At 33.1% G+C, this 18,094-nt stretch overlaps 1 protein-coding gene across 1 annotated transcript in view; it reads left to right on the top strand.

The window, feature by feature from the left end:
• Positions 1 to 291: 291 nt before the first annotated feature.
• Positions 292 to 18,094, top strand: part of MEP-1 (zinc finger protein MEP-1) — a 110,726-nt gene continuing 92,923 nt past the window's right edge. Inside the window, exon 1 of the mRNA XM_072543914.1 lies at positions 292 to 429. The gene's annotated coding sequence lies outside the window, so the exon portion shown is untranslated. The remainder of the gene's footprint in view (positions 430 to 18,094) is intronic.

Raw genomic sequence — 18,094 nt, 5'->3', positions numbered from 1 at the left:
TGAGAATACCATACCTACGTTTAGCTTAGAGCTTTATTACGCTAGTACAACACACAATCCATATCATAATTATGCAATTATAGTTCGAGAAATATTTAGAAATTACATAAATGACCGACCTATTTGTTGTTGAATTTTCTCTTAGGAGTCACGCTTTGTGTTTTTTCTCTGTAAATTTTGATAGTTTGTATAGAATAATGGAACATTTCATAATTGCTTTATACTATCCTATAGTTTTTCATTACAGAACAAGAAGAAACGCCTGCAGATCTGAGCGCGCCTATCGTCTTTAAAGCACCGAAGAAACAAAAAGCTGAAGCCGAAGAAAACGTTACATCCAAAAAGAAGTCTTCGGAAAAGTCAAAGAAAAATAAAAGTAAGACATTACTGTCATTCGACGAGGAAGAAAACGACGACTGAAGTCTTAAGGTAAGTAAAGTTTCCAAACTTTATGTTTATATACCTATGTATCCTTTTAGAAAAAAACTCATATATAACAACAGTATGTTTTATTAAGTGCTTTTGATATAATTGAATACCGTTTGGGAAATTTATAGCCCAAACCATTACCAAATATATTAATGAATATGATTTTGAGATGTTACATAATCCCTTACATACTCACAGGGTCGGACTGACAGAAAAGGTGCCAACCTTAACCCTAAACGGAAGGCGCTAGGCCCACTCTTAAGGTTTTTAAATCAAACGTTTTGAAATGCTAATGCATCCAAAGTAAATCAATATTATTGGTGAATTTTATGTTCAATTTAATTTAAATCCATAAACTTTAATATCAACCAAGGCGAGGAGTTTCTGACTGTTCCTTATACTCCGCTTATACTGTTTTGTACTCCCCGAATACTCAAATAAATTTTTAAAACGTGTAATTTTCCAAATGCTTCTACAGAAGAATCTACTCGTTCAAAAAATTTGAGTAAAACATGGTGATTGGTAATCAAGAGAACTCCCTTTCTGAATTTATTTAGATTTTTTAATGTTCTAAGGGCTCCATAAAAAAGTGCTTTCCTACTTTCCAAAATAGGAGTATTTTATGATTATATATAATGAATGAATAATTTTAATTGACTATCTATTCCTCTTCAGTGTGTTCCAACGAAAATTTAACCCCTCAGAAACTCAGAAACCAAGAGTGTCTTCAAAATTTAAAAAAATACGTCAATTTGTATTGGGAGGGGGATACATTTTTATGCAAAATTCATGCCCTCAAATGTAACCCCCTGCTGCCCCGCATCAACCCCCAGTTCTTTTTAGATAGCAAGTGTGGTCTAGTGGCACATCATTTGAAAGACATTTTCTTTCTCTACACGATACTCTATTTTTTTTTATTTAATAAATAACTTTGAAGATAATTTTGGATTTAACTAATTTATTGGTTGAACATCAGTAATACCAAAAAATATAAAATTTCATCAAATTAACCAATTAAATGTTTGAAATGACCTCCTGTGATCTCCATACAATAATACAGTCTATTTTCAAAGCCTCTTCGTACATTTGCAGATGCTTCCTGTGTCAATAATCGACTTTCTGTCACAATTCTTTATCACAACAAGATCTGCAGGGGGAGTGGCGTATGTTTTTGATATTAGGTATCCCCACAAAAAAAAAATCCAAAGGCGAAAGATCCGGTGATCTGGCCGGCCACTCTATTGGATCCCTTCTGCCAATCCCACGCCCTGGAAAACTTTGATTCAAAAATTGTCTTAAGCTTAAATTATAATGTAGGGGTGTCCCGTCCTGTTGGAAAGTCAGTTCATCCTCTAAAAGATTATTGTCAGATTCCAATGTGTCAGTGATCAGCGGATCAACAACGTCTTCTAACAAATTTAAATAGGTTGTTCCGTTGAGATTTCCTTCAAGAAATAAAAATGCCAACCCATACATTTAATTTCTGAGGTGTTTGTGTATGTGTCTTCTTGAATAAATGAGGATTACTGTTACTCCAATAACGAAAATTATGTCTATTAACTTCACCATTTAACATAAAAGTACACTCGACGGAAAAACACGTATTGTTCAATCGATGTTGGTTGTTACTTATGATTTCAGTAAATTCTTAACAAAATTGAAGCCGACGATCAGGTTCATCTTCGTTTAATTGATGAAGTAATCGTATTTTATAAGTGTGAAATTTAAGGGATCTTATAATTCGATAAAAACTAGATGCTGATACACCAGATGCACGAGATAGTTGTCTGATAGACTGTCGATTATTCATTTGTAAATAACCCAATACCGCCATTTCAACCGCTTCATTTCGCACTCGACGGTCTACTTACTTAACGTCACCTGTAGTATTACAGATCCTTGCCATAGTCTTAGCACACTGATTATTTCCATAGTATAATACAGCTTAACTAATTCTATTCTTTCTTCACTAGAATATCCCATTTTTGTAAGCCTTTAAAATAATATCTCTGATTAATCAGTGGTTGACAAATTTCAAATCAAAGGTAACCTGGTAAACACTAAAGAAGATAATTAGGATTCATTATGTTCAACATAGCAACATACAAAACAGCATGTAAATGACTGAAAAAAAATCTGAGAGTGGTGTTTTTACCCTGGGAATATCAAATTCTGACGGTTTTATGTATTTTGTGTTATATGTTTATATAAAACTGTATCTTAATTGTAGTTGAGTAACGTAAATTGAGCAATAGTAGATTTATGTTTATGTGTATTGTGTGTTGCATAAATCTTGTGTATAATATTTTAGATGATGTTTTTCGACCTCTTATTACTCTGCTATTGTTAGTATATTCTTGTTCTTGACTTCTTCTTTTAATACATGTAAACAGACCCTGCTACATTCTGCTGGTGGGTTTGCTACACGTTTCTTCGTTGAGTCGAATGAGGGCTGCTTCTTTGACTTTTCTCTTTTTCATGTCTGTTTCTTTCATAATTATTGATGCATCTTTTCATTGTGGTCTGTGCGCGTTGTCCCAAGCATGTTTGCATATCTGGAATTTCTCAAAGTCTCTGTTCTTGATGTATGTTTCATGCTTGTTTATTTTGACACTTAGTGCTCTTGCGGTTTCTTCCACGTAGAAATTGTTGCATTCACAGGGTATTTTATAGATGCAGTTTTTTTATCTTTCTTGTGTTTTGTTGGGTTTGGTTTTAAAAAGGATAGATCTCATTGTGTTGTGATGTTGTACTTGTTTCCTATCCTCTTCAGTTTTTCTTCTAAGCCCTTTACATATGAAGGGTACAGGAAATAAAGGCGCAATATCACAATTAGTACATTTTCCAGAAAACTACATTTTCTATTTTTTTATTTTGTAATATTTAACTTGTATGATCCTAAACTCCTTTTTTTTAACAGGTTGCTGAACAATTGGGTAAAATATTTTATATAACAGTATAAGTGTTAATTATATTAATTTAATAAAAAATATTTTAAATTAATAAAAAAAAAGAATGTTACTGCTAGCGCACAAAAATAAGGTAAACAAGGCCTTTATTATCTTTTATTATAATTAAAAAACAATATACTTAAGCAGAATACTTATTTACTGATGTGATAAAGATTCAAAGTACTGCTGAGCTTCTTTGGAACAAAATTCACCAAGAGATACTACATCTTCAAATGTTTCTCTAGAAAGAGGTAGCAGCTGCTGATGAGATGCTAAAGGTAACTGGAGTGTCATTGGTTTTTTTTTGTCCTTTTCAATCACTGTATTTGAAACGAAATTTCCATAGTACGTTGGACGATGAAAAATCAAATGGGAAGATTTTTGTTCAATTTTCAAAACTTTTATAGGTCTTGTTTGAAATGGACATTTTTAAAGAATTTGTCAGGATCAAAATACTTAGTCCAGGATTTCAGCATATTTTGGTCAACTTCAATCACATCAAAAGGAAACGGTTTTTTTCTTCTCTGGCAATTCAACTCTTGATTTTTTATTTATAATCCCCATATTTTTATCTGTTTCCATGTATGAATGCCCTCTCATTGGAAAAATCATATGTATGGTCTTAAGTCTCTTCTCTATGTGAACAAGATGATACAGAAATCTTGCAACTGTATAGTTTTTATTTTGGCCCCCACAAGAAGCTGCGAATATAAACAACTCTTCAACTGAAGGATCAAGGAAATTATGGACGAAATGGTGAAGGAGAGAAGACACATCGTCTGCGCCTTTTTTCCCTATTGTCTGTGGGTATGTATAAAAAACACTTTTATTGGAGGCTAGTACGTGTATGTTGAACGTAAATACAGATAATTGTCTTTTGTACTAGACATCATTTGTTGAAATGTTAGGTACTGGCAAGTTTTTTTGGTAGTCAATGCAAATGCTTTCGATTTTTTCATTGGTTTCGCATAACCTTTTCATTTGCTGTTTTTTCTTGAAAAAAGCTTCTGCTTTCATTTTATAAGTTTTCTTGCAGTGTAAAGGTTTTTCATCTGTTTTCCAGAACAAGAATTGATTCGCTTGCAGTGAGGGGGGGGGGGCAAGTTAGCTTTTTCTTTCTCGAATAATTTTAGTTTTGCAACGTATTCATCACACGTACTGCAACTATCTGTTCGGGGGTACCCGAATGAAATATTTTAAGTTATTCGTAAATAAAGTTCTGTAAGATTCGTAAGAAATAGAGAAATGCTCTTTGTACGTTTCCATGTACATCTGCCACATTTTTTTAACGTTTAATTCCTCAGATAGGTACACTTTAGAAGAATCCTTTAAGCTATAATGGGATTCTCTTCCTTTAAAGGAAGATATGTGTTCCATCACAGCAGCAGTAACAGCCTCCGATAGCTTATGAGGGCGATTAGCGTGTTTACCTCTCTTGTTTTCTTCCGATTCCATGAATAGACAGAAAAGCTTTAGCGCAGATAGGTACGTCAGTAGTAACTTCGTCGGCATTTTTAAATCGAATTCTGTAAACATATTTTGAATCATGTAATTTTTCTGGGTCGGTCAAATCTTTTCTTGGCCTCCGTTGTTTAATTTGTAAAACTGTAATAAGACCACATAGGTATAAATTCTGATCATCATCTGAGTTAAGTAAATTTAAACTACGTATTATTGACTGTCTAGCGTCAGGTGATACAATTTCAAAGCAACGATATCTTTGGCACTTACAGTCTGGCCCTGTTACGTGACTCTGTAGTCGTAGCCTTTTACGAACCTCATTCATCCGCCCAGTTTTTCCCGTTTTTTTGTGTTTTCTTGTTTAGGGTTCTCTAAACCATCACTTCTACTGTCTATAAAGTCACTTGCAAAAACTTTACTCATTTTTTTAATCAATAATTTAACGATATTATAGACTTAAATAAATTGCACACTGCTACGATGAATTCTTTAGTGCAACTAACAGCTCAAGAAAAGACAAGTTATAGTCACAGTGGCGCCACACGAAAGTGACAATGCGCTTTCATTCCTAGAACGCATGGACTATGCGCCTTTATCCCCAGACTACCAAATATTTACTTGCGATTTTCTACTGACCTAACGCTTATATTCCCTGACGGAAGGTATTGATTCCAGCCTTTATAGTACTCCTAACATATAGCATTAAAATCTCGATTTTCGTAAAAGTTGACATTGCGCCTTTATTCCCTGCACCCTTCATATGGTATTGTTGTCATCTTTGAGTCCCCTCTTGTGCGTGTTTCTGGATTGCTTGTGGAATTATGTTGTTTTCTTTCTTCAATCTTGTTTCCAATTCCTGGTTTATAAATTCTTTATCTTTTAGTATTAGTATTTCACTATTTCAGTTTTTTAGATAGTTAAAACTATCATGTCTTTTCTGGTATTCTTCTATTTCTCCGCATTGTTCTTTTAACCATTCTTCTTTCGCTTGCTTAATTTTGTATTTTATTTGCTTATCCACTTTTTTGTATCTGATTATCTTTGTTTTTATGTTGTCGTCTTCCATTAAATCTAAAATTTCGTCCATCATTCATTCTTTTTGTAGCTGGTTGGTGTCAGAATTTCTTTTTGATTTTTATCTACTTCCCCTTTTACTTCTTAGCTTGTGTTAATAAAAGTATTTATAACCAGTTTAAGTAAAATTGTTCTGAAGCTGTTTTCTTGTGGCATTTTAAAGTAATTAATATTTAAATGGGAATAAGCCACAATTAAAGGTTAAAGTACGTTTATTGACGTTTCAATTTCCACTTCGGAAATCGAAAAAGGAGAACGATTTCTGAAGTGGAAATTGCAACGTCAATAAACGTACTTTAACCTTTAATTGTGGCTTATTCCCATTTAAATATTAATCAGTTTAAGTAAAAGATTATTTTATTAAAATTTAATGATCATAATGAAATGTTACACAATGATATAAAAAATAAACTAATGTTATGAACACTGGACAGAACACTAAAAAACTATTCTCCACTCCGATAAAAAAAGGAAACTTTTAGAATCCCATATAAGTTCAGTTTGGCACTCTTCGCATACTGCACATGTATGCTCTCTGCACAAAAACTTTTTATATTTACAGCAAGAAACAGTCGTCTTCTAGTTCTTTTTACGGTCGCAAAATTAGCATCTACAATGTACTCTTCCATTCGGTGGGTTGTCGTCTGTGTTAGAAATATTCTAGCCTTAATATGTAATTTCAGATCTCTGTTTAAATTTTCTACTGTCGCTCGGACTCGAAGATGTTAATCCATACGAGAAAATGCTAAAATATTTAATAATTTTCTTGTAAGCAGTTTGTTTTCAGCGGGTTTGTTACTTGCATGAATCACTAGCGAATTAATGCCTTTGAATTTTACAATTTCGATTGGGGATTTGTTTACAGTAAATGGATCATCTGGTTGACGACCCATATACACCTCCATAGTTATGGTATAATATAGTTTGGCATCACATAAACTAAAAATTTTGAGCTCATACTTCGAGGGTTTTCATTTCATCGCATGTTACAAATTCCGAAGGGTCCCGATTCTACGGATTTGTCAAAAAATACTCGAATGGCGGCCATCTTATCCAGTCTCCTACGTTTATCTATTATTATCCTACGTAAATCTAATGTATCTTAGAAGAAACCGAAATCGCGATATGGGCATTAGTTTGCCATATATCGTCTGTATTCAGGTGATGGAATTTCAGATGAGTTTGTAAGCTTTGCATACCTCTCCTTTGAGAAATTACTTGCTATACTTTCAATATATTTGTTAGTGTTTTCCACAATTATGTAAATCATGTAGGTACCTATCAATAAAATAACTCCATATTTCATAAACGTTTTTTAAATCTTTTGTAATTCTATTAGTCCCAGGTAAATGTTTTTTTACATTAGTCTTGTTTATACATACTCATTTGTTTCTTTTTGGATACTTTCTCCACACTGTAGCATCTTTTCCCCTAAAACCAATTTCTTGGATATTATTCAGTAAAACTTCTCTTATGTGGTCTGAATTATGTGCTTATTCGCTTTTCGAATCTTCAGTCCTCTCATCAATAACTTCTGAATTTACTTCCTTCTCGTCATTATCGTCGTCATATTCTATATCAAGCGTTTCTTCTTCCATAGAGCTTGAAGTCGCATTTATTCCTTCTCAAAGGAATATTCCAATAGTCCATTGGAATATTCCATTGAAATATCGTAATAGTAATTTGATGCAAAGTAAAAGAAAAAGAGTTATACTCAAAATGTTACTAAAGAATAGGGCAAAAGTATAATATGTAGTATATTTAAAAAACTAGCGTTTATACATACCTTTAGTACTGTAGTTACTATTACTAGATATTTATATGTATCGAATAAGAGTGAAGGCCGTGGTTGCCAAATATAAATTTTTGCCGAAATATTAGTAATTTGTAATACGTGTGGTCTTTTTGATCGCGTAGGGTAAATAACCATTTTATATCGGTTTCAATATTTTACAGAATTTGTTCTTTAACATTCATTAATTCATTATTGATTTCATATGCCCAGCGTTGTCTTATGAGTGGATTCCTTAATTTACTTATCGATTTGTGTATCTGTTGTTCTTCGTTTCATTATTTTCATTTTGAGACTAATTTTGGTCACTACTGAATTGTGATCTGATCCTATATAAATCACCGGGACGGATCAAATAGCATCGGAGCTACTGAATGAAGGAGGAGATGTATTACGAAAAAAAAAAATACATGAGCTGATAACAAAGATATGATTGAATAAGCAGTTACCAGCGGAGTGGAATAGCGGTAGTATTGTACCATTACATAAAAAAAGGAGACCAGTTGGAATGTGGAAACTACCGCGAAATCACGCTGTAACAAAATAATGTCCAACATCATTTATGAAAGGCTTAGACCATATTTGGGACCAAAAAGCCAGTGATAATGATAGCCTTGATACAGTAAGACAACAGATGGTATAAAATAATGACCCATTGGAGACCATCGAATTACAAACGACAAAGAGGAAAAACACATCTTAGATAGTCAGATGACGTAAAACATGTACTAGGGAATTATTAATAACGACGATTAGGATATTGATTCTTGCTAAATACCATCCAATTTCAGATCAAATTTGGGGCTTTTGAGTGCCACCATACGTGCATCACTAAATAATAACAAAATCTATGGATTAAAAAATTATATTTTTTAGGTTTAAGAAATTATTTCGAAAACAACGTATTTTTGTCTTTTTTGAGCAGTGTATTTTCAGAGACGTGTTTATTGTATAAGTCAAAATACATTTTTTTATTATGTTTTTTATTTCTCGTAGCAATCTTTCAAACGTAAAAAAAACGGTATACGCTTCAGACCCGTTAAATGTGTATTCCTCTTAATTTTTTATATTAGAGTGTACTAAAGTATCCATAATTTCCTTTTTATTATAACTGGAAAGTTCCCTCTGCTTTTACAGGGTTGAAAAATCAATACTCGGGTATCGGGTACCATCGCGTACGGGTGGGATCCGAAATGTTCGCCATGCGAAAGGTATCCGGCTTGGCTAGAGGCCCTGAACAGCGCCAACCGTGGTGTTAGCCAGCTCTGTAGCTCTAGCGTGCTGTAGCTGTGTATGTGTGTATATTCCAGACCTCGCTTTCAAAATTGATTTTTCTTATACACAGAGCTTGTTGGTCCAAGGGCGTTTTTCATGAGACTACGGTTGTTTAATTACTGTAATGACCAAAGGAAAAAGGAAAGATTGTCGACGTATGAGAATTTAAAAAATCGAATTATCGGAATATTTTCAAATTATATAAGTATATATTTTTACTAAAGAAATAGAAGTTTCAGTGAGATCAAACGTACATTCCTTCTCCAAGATGCATTTATACAAGGTGCACTGAAAGTAACTTCTGGTATTTCGATTACTGATAAGATTAAAAAAGTTTTCAATAAAAGTTTTTTCGAATAACTAAAAGTATTCCATTAAGACAATCGCAAATATATTAAGTTCTAATTATTTGAAAATAGCGAATAAATAATAGAATTAGAAAAAATAAAATGTAGAATTCAGGACCGTTAATCTGTACAGCTCTAATAATATTCTTTCGAAAATGATTGTAAAATTTTAATTGAAATTATTTATTAAAATTAATCGAATGGTTGCGAATTGTACACTAGTCTTTTTCTATGCCTACATTGGGCATAGAAAAAGTCTAGTGAAATAAAAATATAAATTTATGAAAAACAAAACTTTATTTATACTCAATTTGGAAATTCATGATAGCACAGGTTTCATGGCACAAGCATATGACAGGATTGTTATCGATACCTCGCTTCTCCAGTTTCGTACAAGAATTTACAAAAATAATTATGACCACTCCGACAAACTTGGAATATATTGCAATATAATGTGCAAATGATCAAACTTTAAGAGTATGAGCCAGAACTACATGCCTCAGTAGCGAAAAACATTAGTTTGAGCCTTGGCCTATCTCCAAATATTCTTCATCTTTCCTTGTTAAGTGCGTATCTTCTCCAATCTTTCTTAAATCGTCCTGCACATCGGCCAGATACCTGACTTAAGGTTGCCCCCTTCTTCTTCCGACCGGCCTATTTAGCATAGTTATTTTAGCAGGATCACTTTCATCTATTCGCATAACGTATCCAACACATCTTCAACGGTTTATTTTTGGTTTTCAGATATCTCCATCACCAAAAAGTCTATAGAGTTCGAAATTATATCTCCTCCTCCATAGACCATTTTCGTTTTATAAAGTTTGCACTTTGTTGCTCTTGACATAATTATCGCTCTTAGTTGAGGGTTTAGGCCAAACTAACGGCGATTAGTCCACCAGTGACCCTAAGTAGCAGAATTATTCCACCTTTTCTATAGTTTCATGTTGCACCTGTAGTTATTTTGTTACGTTTTTGATATAGCCGGCATATATTTAATTTTCTGGATTTTAATCACAAGTCCGATGTTTTTTTGCGGCGTCTTTGATACGTGTGTAAGCTTCTACTGCTTCATTTGGGATTCTTCCAATTATTTGTGTACTATATGTTATATCGCACATTTAATTTTTTTTCCGACTCATAAATTTTTCTAGAGCTAGGTTGAACATTGCACCTGACACGTAAACATTACCTTACCATAGAGAAATAGAAAAATGTTCATGTATAATGTATCATGTATTATGTATCATGTATCGCATTGACAAGGTATTTTATAAATACAATTCTTTGTTATTTCTTGTTCATTGTTAGGTTTAGTTTTAGATAAAATAGATCTCAATAGGTTTGTCGTTTTGAACGTTGTTGAAATGTTTATTTCCAATCGTTTTAAGTTTTTCCGATTATCCTTTTGTACCGTATGGTATTGTTATTTTCCTCGTATTATTTCTTGTGAATGTTAAAGGTAGTTACTGAATGTTGTAAAAGTATTTCTAGCTATTGCTACTCGTATCTGCACTTCTTCGTCGCAGTCCCACTTACTGTTTAATGTCCATCTAACGTAATATGTCTTATTCAAGTTTTGCTTTGGCATAAGATATAATATGTTTTGAATTGAAGAATTGAATTTTTTTTTCGTTTTTTTGCTAATAATTTCACTGTATATTGACACCTGATAAACCTTTTATTTGAGCCTGGTTTACCTACAGCTCTTGTATCAAGACGGCATCAAACCTTTTAATAGCAATAATTAGTTCTGTGGAACTTATTTTAAACTTAAAATCAATAATTAAAATGAGAACATTATGATGCAAATCTATAATATGCACATTTGTCGATTTTAAAACGGCTTATGATTCGATAGACGACAATCACTATGTGTATACTAGAAGAAAAAGGGCTGGATCACAAAACAAGAAGACTCGTAGAGCAAACACTCATCGACGTCATCAACGACTATTCCATCCATCGTCGGATGTAAGCCTCCCTTAGGTGTGTCCTCTTATTTCTGTTCGTTTTTACTAGCTATTCTCATTTTGCATCCGTTCGTGAATGGGAAAAATGGGAAAATAAACTATGTGAAGAAAACGACTGGAAACCAATTACACTCGGAACCACTAAAACCTAAAACCAACCTTCGCATACTATCTCGCGTTTGCATATGATTTAACAGTAATAACAGAAAACGAACACACAGCAATCATACAGACTAAGACACTAATAATGCGCGGAAAAAATCGGCCTAAAAATACCCTTCGAAAAAACGAAATTCATTAGCAATATGATCGATACCAATAAATTAGACACAAAATACGGAAAAATTAACAGGGTGTCGCATTTTAACTACCTTGGGGAATTTATTGAAACCACAGGGAAAGAAGGGACATCGCAAAATTACCAACCACAAAAGACCAAAAATGCACTAGGAATAACACAAAACATATATAACAAGAAATCCATTGACATAAACACTAAAATCCGCCACTAAAATACCGTTAATGAATATTTATCTCAATAATCCGGGGCTTATTTTCTTTGTTAAGGCTTATATTAATACCCTGTGGAAAAAAAGAAAAAAAATCTTCACAAAATGATTTAATAATAAATAGCACTTTTAAGCTTGTAAACATTTACAATAGCTCCGTGGAATTTAGTTCAAATTAAATCGCAAGAAATATTCGAAAAGGCAGTTAAAAAAACACAACTTAAAAAAAAGAGTTCCTAAAACCTGTAGGAGCCAAGATAGCCTTTTATTTAAACACTTTTACGTTAATTAACAACATTAAGGGCTGAAATTAACCGATCTTTCATGAGAAAAGTCAAAACTTTTAGCAAAATAAATTATTGAAAATTGTTTAAACAGGAGTATTATAATCAAAAGGTAGGTACTTTTCGTTCCGACTTGAGTGAAAGAAGTGGGGATAGCCGGATGAAGTTCTAGCCGCGCTCTCTAAAAATCCAACACAGTTTCAAGATAGAGCCTTCGGAAAAAAAATCTCGAATTCTACTGGACTAAATTTGCTCTTTCTTTTTTAAACTGGGATACACTGTTAACATCATAATATTTATCGTATTTTCATTAGAAAATTATCCAAAACAAAGCAGCTAATAACTACGGGATGTACAAACCTTTTCTTAAGTCGCTTTTTATATTTATTTATTTAATTAAAATATAAGTATATTAAATAAATATTATTTATAAACATTATTAAATGGGTATTTATAAACAATTTTTCCCGATGCTCTTATTAAATTTGAACAAATCAGTTTTTTAGTATTAAAGAGTTTAGAGTATTTAGTTTTTTAGTATTTAAAAAACAATAGAACAAAAATCGTTTATATAGTATCATATTATAAGAAATTATAACTTATTAAATATCTTATAGTGGTTTCGACACCGTATATATGTACCTATATATAGCGGTAGCGGAACTCTGCCAGGCACGAAATTTTCTTTTAAAAAACAAATGGGTTGCTATAAAGTTATTATTAAAATCTCTTCGAAATTTTATAAAATGTAGTTTTAAGTTTAATTTGAAGATTGCTAAACTTAAAAAATATTAATTTTTCATTGAGTTATCGAGCCTTGAAAATGGCTATTTTCGTGCTTTTTAAGACCTTAAATTGTTTATAACCCGAAAACGATGCATTTAACTGTTACTAAAAGTTACTAAGAGTTACTAAAATTTTTTGTTCAGAACGATCCAATTAAACTAAAAAAACGGTCAAAAAAGCTTAATTTTACAATATGTTTAAACAATTATTTAAACCATTTTTGATCATCATTTTCTCTTTGCAACGTTCACTTTTTTTTATAGAGGACTATTTCTAGTAAGATTATGAATTTAAACTTTAAGAACTTATAATTTCTTATAATATAATATTATATCTATAAATATACGATTTTTGTTCTAAAAATATATTTTTTAATACTATAAAACTGATTTGTTCAAATACTTACTTACTTTCCGTGTCCGGAACACCAAAGGCTTTAAATTTTGTTTTTCCAATGGTTGACCTGTCATAGATGACCCTGTCATTCGCTAAAAATAGGTCTTCTTCTGTGCAGGTCTCTCTCATCTCCGTGGACGATAGTAGATGGTGACTATTCTGAACTGCGCCACAGTCGCAGGTATCGTCCTCCTGGTATCCCCATTTCTTCAGGTTACTAGTACAACGTGAAACGCACAGCGATCATTACCTCTGAGGGGGCAAAATGTGTTGTAGCTAACGCTTGCCCCATAGGTGTATTCGGCGCGTCTTTGGCTCTTCGGCGCGTCTTTGCGTGATTTTTTCAGAAAGCTTTTCTGAGATCTTAGTCTACTTGGCTGAACTTGGTGGTCATTCAAGGTGTGTCTTAGATGGGTCTCCTGCTTCTTTCGTTCTATCTCTGACGTGACCTGTCTTTTAATGGCAGGTGGAGCGATTCCAACTAGTAGACCTCTTTGATAGGTGTCGGTTTCAGGCAACCAGATATTATACGAACCGTTTCATTTAACGCAATATCGACGTTTTTAGCGTGAGCAGAGTTTTCCCACACTGGTGCTACAATGCTAAGGCAGAAGTACGGAGAGTGTGTGGTTGTGCTCCATTTTGTATTTGTTAGTTTGCGGATATTATTTCTGTCGCTTACTTTTTTCTTGACAGTGATATCGATAAGACAGAGTTCTATCCAGACGTACGCCGGAGTATTTTGGCGTCTCATTGTATTCCAGCATCAGACCACGCCATTCCACCTCCAGTGTCTTTCGGGCATGCTTGTTTCTAAGGTGGAAAGCACACACCTGGGTTTTTGTAGGATTGTATTTCAGATGGTTTTCGTCATAGTGTAGTGCTAAGTCTTCTAGGGCATCTGTCAATTTTAATTCGACTGCATTGAAGGTACTTCCTTGAGCTGCCACCGCTCTATCATCCGCGTAAATAAACTGTCTTGTTTGTTGGTTTTTGGGTTGGTCGTTGGTGTAAATGTTGTATAGCATCGGCGCGAGGACACTTCCCTGTGGGAGTCCATTCTTTTGATCCCTCCACCGACTGTTCTTGGACTGGAGCCTTACGTAGAAATGTCTATTCTGGAGAAGATATTTCATTAACCTTTTTAGTCGGAAATCATTTGTAATTTCGTAGAGTTTTACCAGCAGCCGTTGATGGTTAACTGTGTCATAGGCGGCAGTCAGGTCTATGAACGCTACTCCTGTTATTTCTTTCCGTTCAAACTCATTTTCAATATGTTGGGTGAGATTAAGAGTTTGACTGCAGCAGCATTTTCCGGGTCTACTAAACCCTGCTTGTTCAGGAATAATTTTAGTGTCCACAGATTCAGCGATCCGTTTCAGTATCATTCTTTCGAAAACCTTGAAAAGGTGACACAAAAGAGACACAGGTCCAAAACTCTGGACATGAAAGGAACTTCCACGTAGATTGCGATCACATGTGAAAGCAATCGGGCGTTCCTTGGTAACGAGGAATGCCGGTTAATCCTTTCATTTGAAAAAATTGATTACAGATAACAAATTGTTTATAAATAATATTTATTTAATATAATTATATTTTAAATAAATAAATAAAAAAAGAACAACAAGAAGCGACTTAAGAAAAGGTTTGTACATCCCGTTGTTATTAGCTATTTTGTTTTAGATTATTTTGCAACGAAAATCTGATAAATGTTATATCATTTTAACTGTGTATCCCAGTTTATTTTTTTCCGAGCGCTCTATCTTGAAACTATGTTTGGATTTTTTGAAGAGTGTGGCTGAAATTTCATTCGGCTAACCCCACACCTTTTACTCTACTCGGAGCGAAAGTACTCTTTGTTTACAACACTTCTGTTGAAACAATTTTTAATAATGTTTTTTGCTAAAAGTTTTTTTTAAAAACTTTCACTTTTCTTATAAATTATTTGTTAATTTCAGTCCTTAATGTTGGTAATAAAAGTAACAGTGATTAAAAAAAAGGGGGGGCTATCTTGGCTTCTACAGGTTGTAGGACCTCTTTTTTTTTTCTAAAAGTTATGTTTTTAAAATAGCTTTTCGAATATTTGAACTATATATAATACTATATAATAATTTGAACTAAATTCTAAGGAGTTATTGTAAATGTTATAAGCTTAAAAAGTGCTATTTATTATTAAATCATTTTATATACATAAATGTCTTTTTTCCATAGGTTATTAACATACGTCTTAACAAAGAAAATAAGCCCTGGGTTATTGAAATAAATTTAGTCACATTTACTTGGACCGGCCTTAAAAATTAGCTCATTTTTTAAAAAAATCTTATAATCAAATTAAAGTTCACAAAAACTATTCAACCGATCTTGCCCATCTATTCCACACAATTCAAAACACGATAAGACCCTTAAGTTTAAGTACATTTAAAAACATTTTAATTAATAATAAAAGGTATTTTCAATATTCAAAAACAGCGACTTTGTTGTTTATTTTGTAATAACTTTTTTCGTTTATTATCCGATTTCAATTTAGCATCTCATTTTGTGTATCTATAATTTTTTTTCTGAAAAGTTGTCTGTTGGTGTCAAATCTCTAAATAGACAAGTTTTTAAGTTAAGAGCAAAATAATGAGTTTGGAGTTTTGATTTTTTATTTAAACATATTTCCACTAAAAAATTGATGCATCCCTAGATGGGTCTTTTGTATTATCTCATAATACACATTTCAACTGTCAAACTCGACTATACAGTTGTGTCGAGTGTCGAGTAAAAATCTAACTTAATCGGCCTATATATACTACAATCGAACAAAAGAGTCGAAAAAATCTCTAACATAGAAATTTACATCAGGAAAATATATATGAAATTTTTCGGACATCTAAAAATACTACCAGGAAATTGGCTAGCAAAAAAATACTGGAGTACATAACTCCACTCAAACAACCAACATTTTGAACCTCAGACCTCAAAAGCGTACATATAAACGAAACAGATATCACAGACAAAAACACTTTCAGAGACAAAGTAAATAAATACAGACCAAAATGGTCAAAAGGACGAAAACATCGTTTTGCAGAACGTATGCGTGAATACTAGGCCAATAAAAAGAACACTAACTTCTCCCTTTAAGGGAGAATTTGCCAATAATCGTATAAAATTCATAATTTACACACAAATGAACCACTCTCGAAAGTTTCACAGACACGATATTTCTTTTTTCTTTTGTCATGCAGGGTTGTTTCTGCATATTTGCTTGTATAATCACTGATAATAATTCGTATCCCCACTACATGATTAGGTAGATTTAATGATTCTATTCTAAATAATTTTTAGTGTTGTTCTGAAGCTTATGTTTTGTATTTTGAGAACGATTTTCGAAGTGGAAATCGGAACGTCAAATAAACTTATTTTAAATAACATTTTGGCTTGTTCTTAACAAAAATAGTAAACTTCTAGTGTTCATTACGAAAAATTAAAAACATCTAGTATCTACTTGGACTATTAAGGAAAATGGAAAATTAAGAAGATGATAATAAATGCTTACGGACCAGTGGTTCTCAAAGTGTGGATCGCCACCCCCTTGGGGGTCGCGTTAAAGAGCTAAGTGGACCGCGAAATGATTTCCAAAAAAAAAAAGAAATTTTTACCTCGTAAAACATAAATATTAATTAAACAATTTACATAAAAATACATTACAAGTACACTCTGTAGTCGATAAGTAATGATGTCATTTTCGAGTTCTAAGCAATTTCTTAATTTCAAAAATCAAAAAGTGTTTTAAAGGAAAAACATGCAGTAAAAGAAAATTATAAGAGAACCTGGAAGTCTCCTGATTGAAGGACGGTTAACCAGATTGATTACGTATTGGTGGAAAGAATCCACAAGAGTGGTCGAGAGAGTGGTCCATTTTACTTATCGAGGGGTTATTATAAAAGAGAAAGGTCAAGAAGAATGGGAACTAAATACCAGACTGGCAGAAGGAAATAAATATGGGAAGCCCAAAACCACTGATAAAATCCAAATATCAAGAAAAACAGTCCTAACGTCCTATGAAAGTCAAAAAATGTGTCTCTCTTTTCTCTATCTCTTCAGCCTTAAGTAATCCAACTTTGGAGATAGGCCTCCCCCAAATCAATCCAGTGTTTTTTCTATTTTGCGCCACTTGCTTCCAGTTGTGTCCTCCGATCTTCTTAATGTCATCAGACCATCTCATTTATGGTCTTCCTCTGCTTCTCTTTCCTAACCATGGTCTTCATTGTTGTATTTCGTGGTCCAAGTTCATTTAAGACCTACTTTTTCCGAAGCTTGAGAAATAGTTGCGTTATCATGGTCTGTAGTTCTTCGAAACTTGTAGCGAATATTACAATGTCATCATCGTGCATCAAATGACTCGGCTTTCTTCAATTAACATTTATTCCTTTATCTGTCCAGTTAATGTCTTTGAAGACGTCTTCCAGTCCCAGTGTGAATAGCTTTGGTGAGATAACATCTCCCTGGCGAACTCCTCTGTTGATTAGTATAGCTTTGGTTTTCGCATCTATTTGTATTTTCATTATAGCTTTCTTGTAAATAATATGTATGAGCATTCTGTATCGGGAGTATATCCTGCAGTTGTTCATATCTCTCTCTATTGCCCAAAGTTCTATGAAGTCGAATGCCTTTTCATAATCAACGAAGCCATGTATAAGTTCAAGTGATATTCATTGGCTTTTTCTATTAGCGTTCTGACTGTAAGAAAATGATCCGCTGTACTGTAACCTTTTCGGAATCCTGCCTTCTCTACCGTTATCAAGCTTCGACGTTAACCTGTTAGTTATTACTTTCAT

Source organism: Diabrotica undecimpunctata, chromosome 9 (assembly GCF_040954645.1).
Source record: "Diabrotica undecimpunctata isolate CICGRU chromosome 9, icDiaUnde3, whole genome shotgun sequence".
Classification (NCBI taxonomy): domain Eukaryota; kingdom Metazoa; phylum Arthropoda; class Insecta; order Coleoptera; family Chrysomelidae; genus Diabrotica; species Diabrotica undecimpunctata.
Note: the sequence above shows the minus strand (reverse complement) of the source record. Positions and strands in the feature narration are given on the sequence as shown.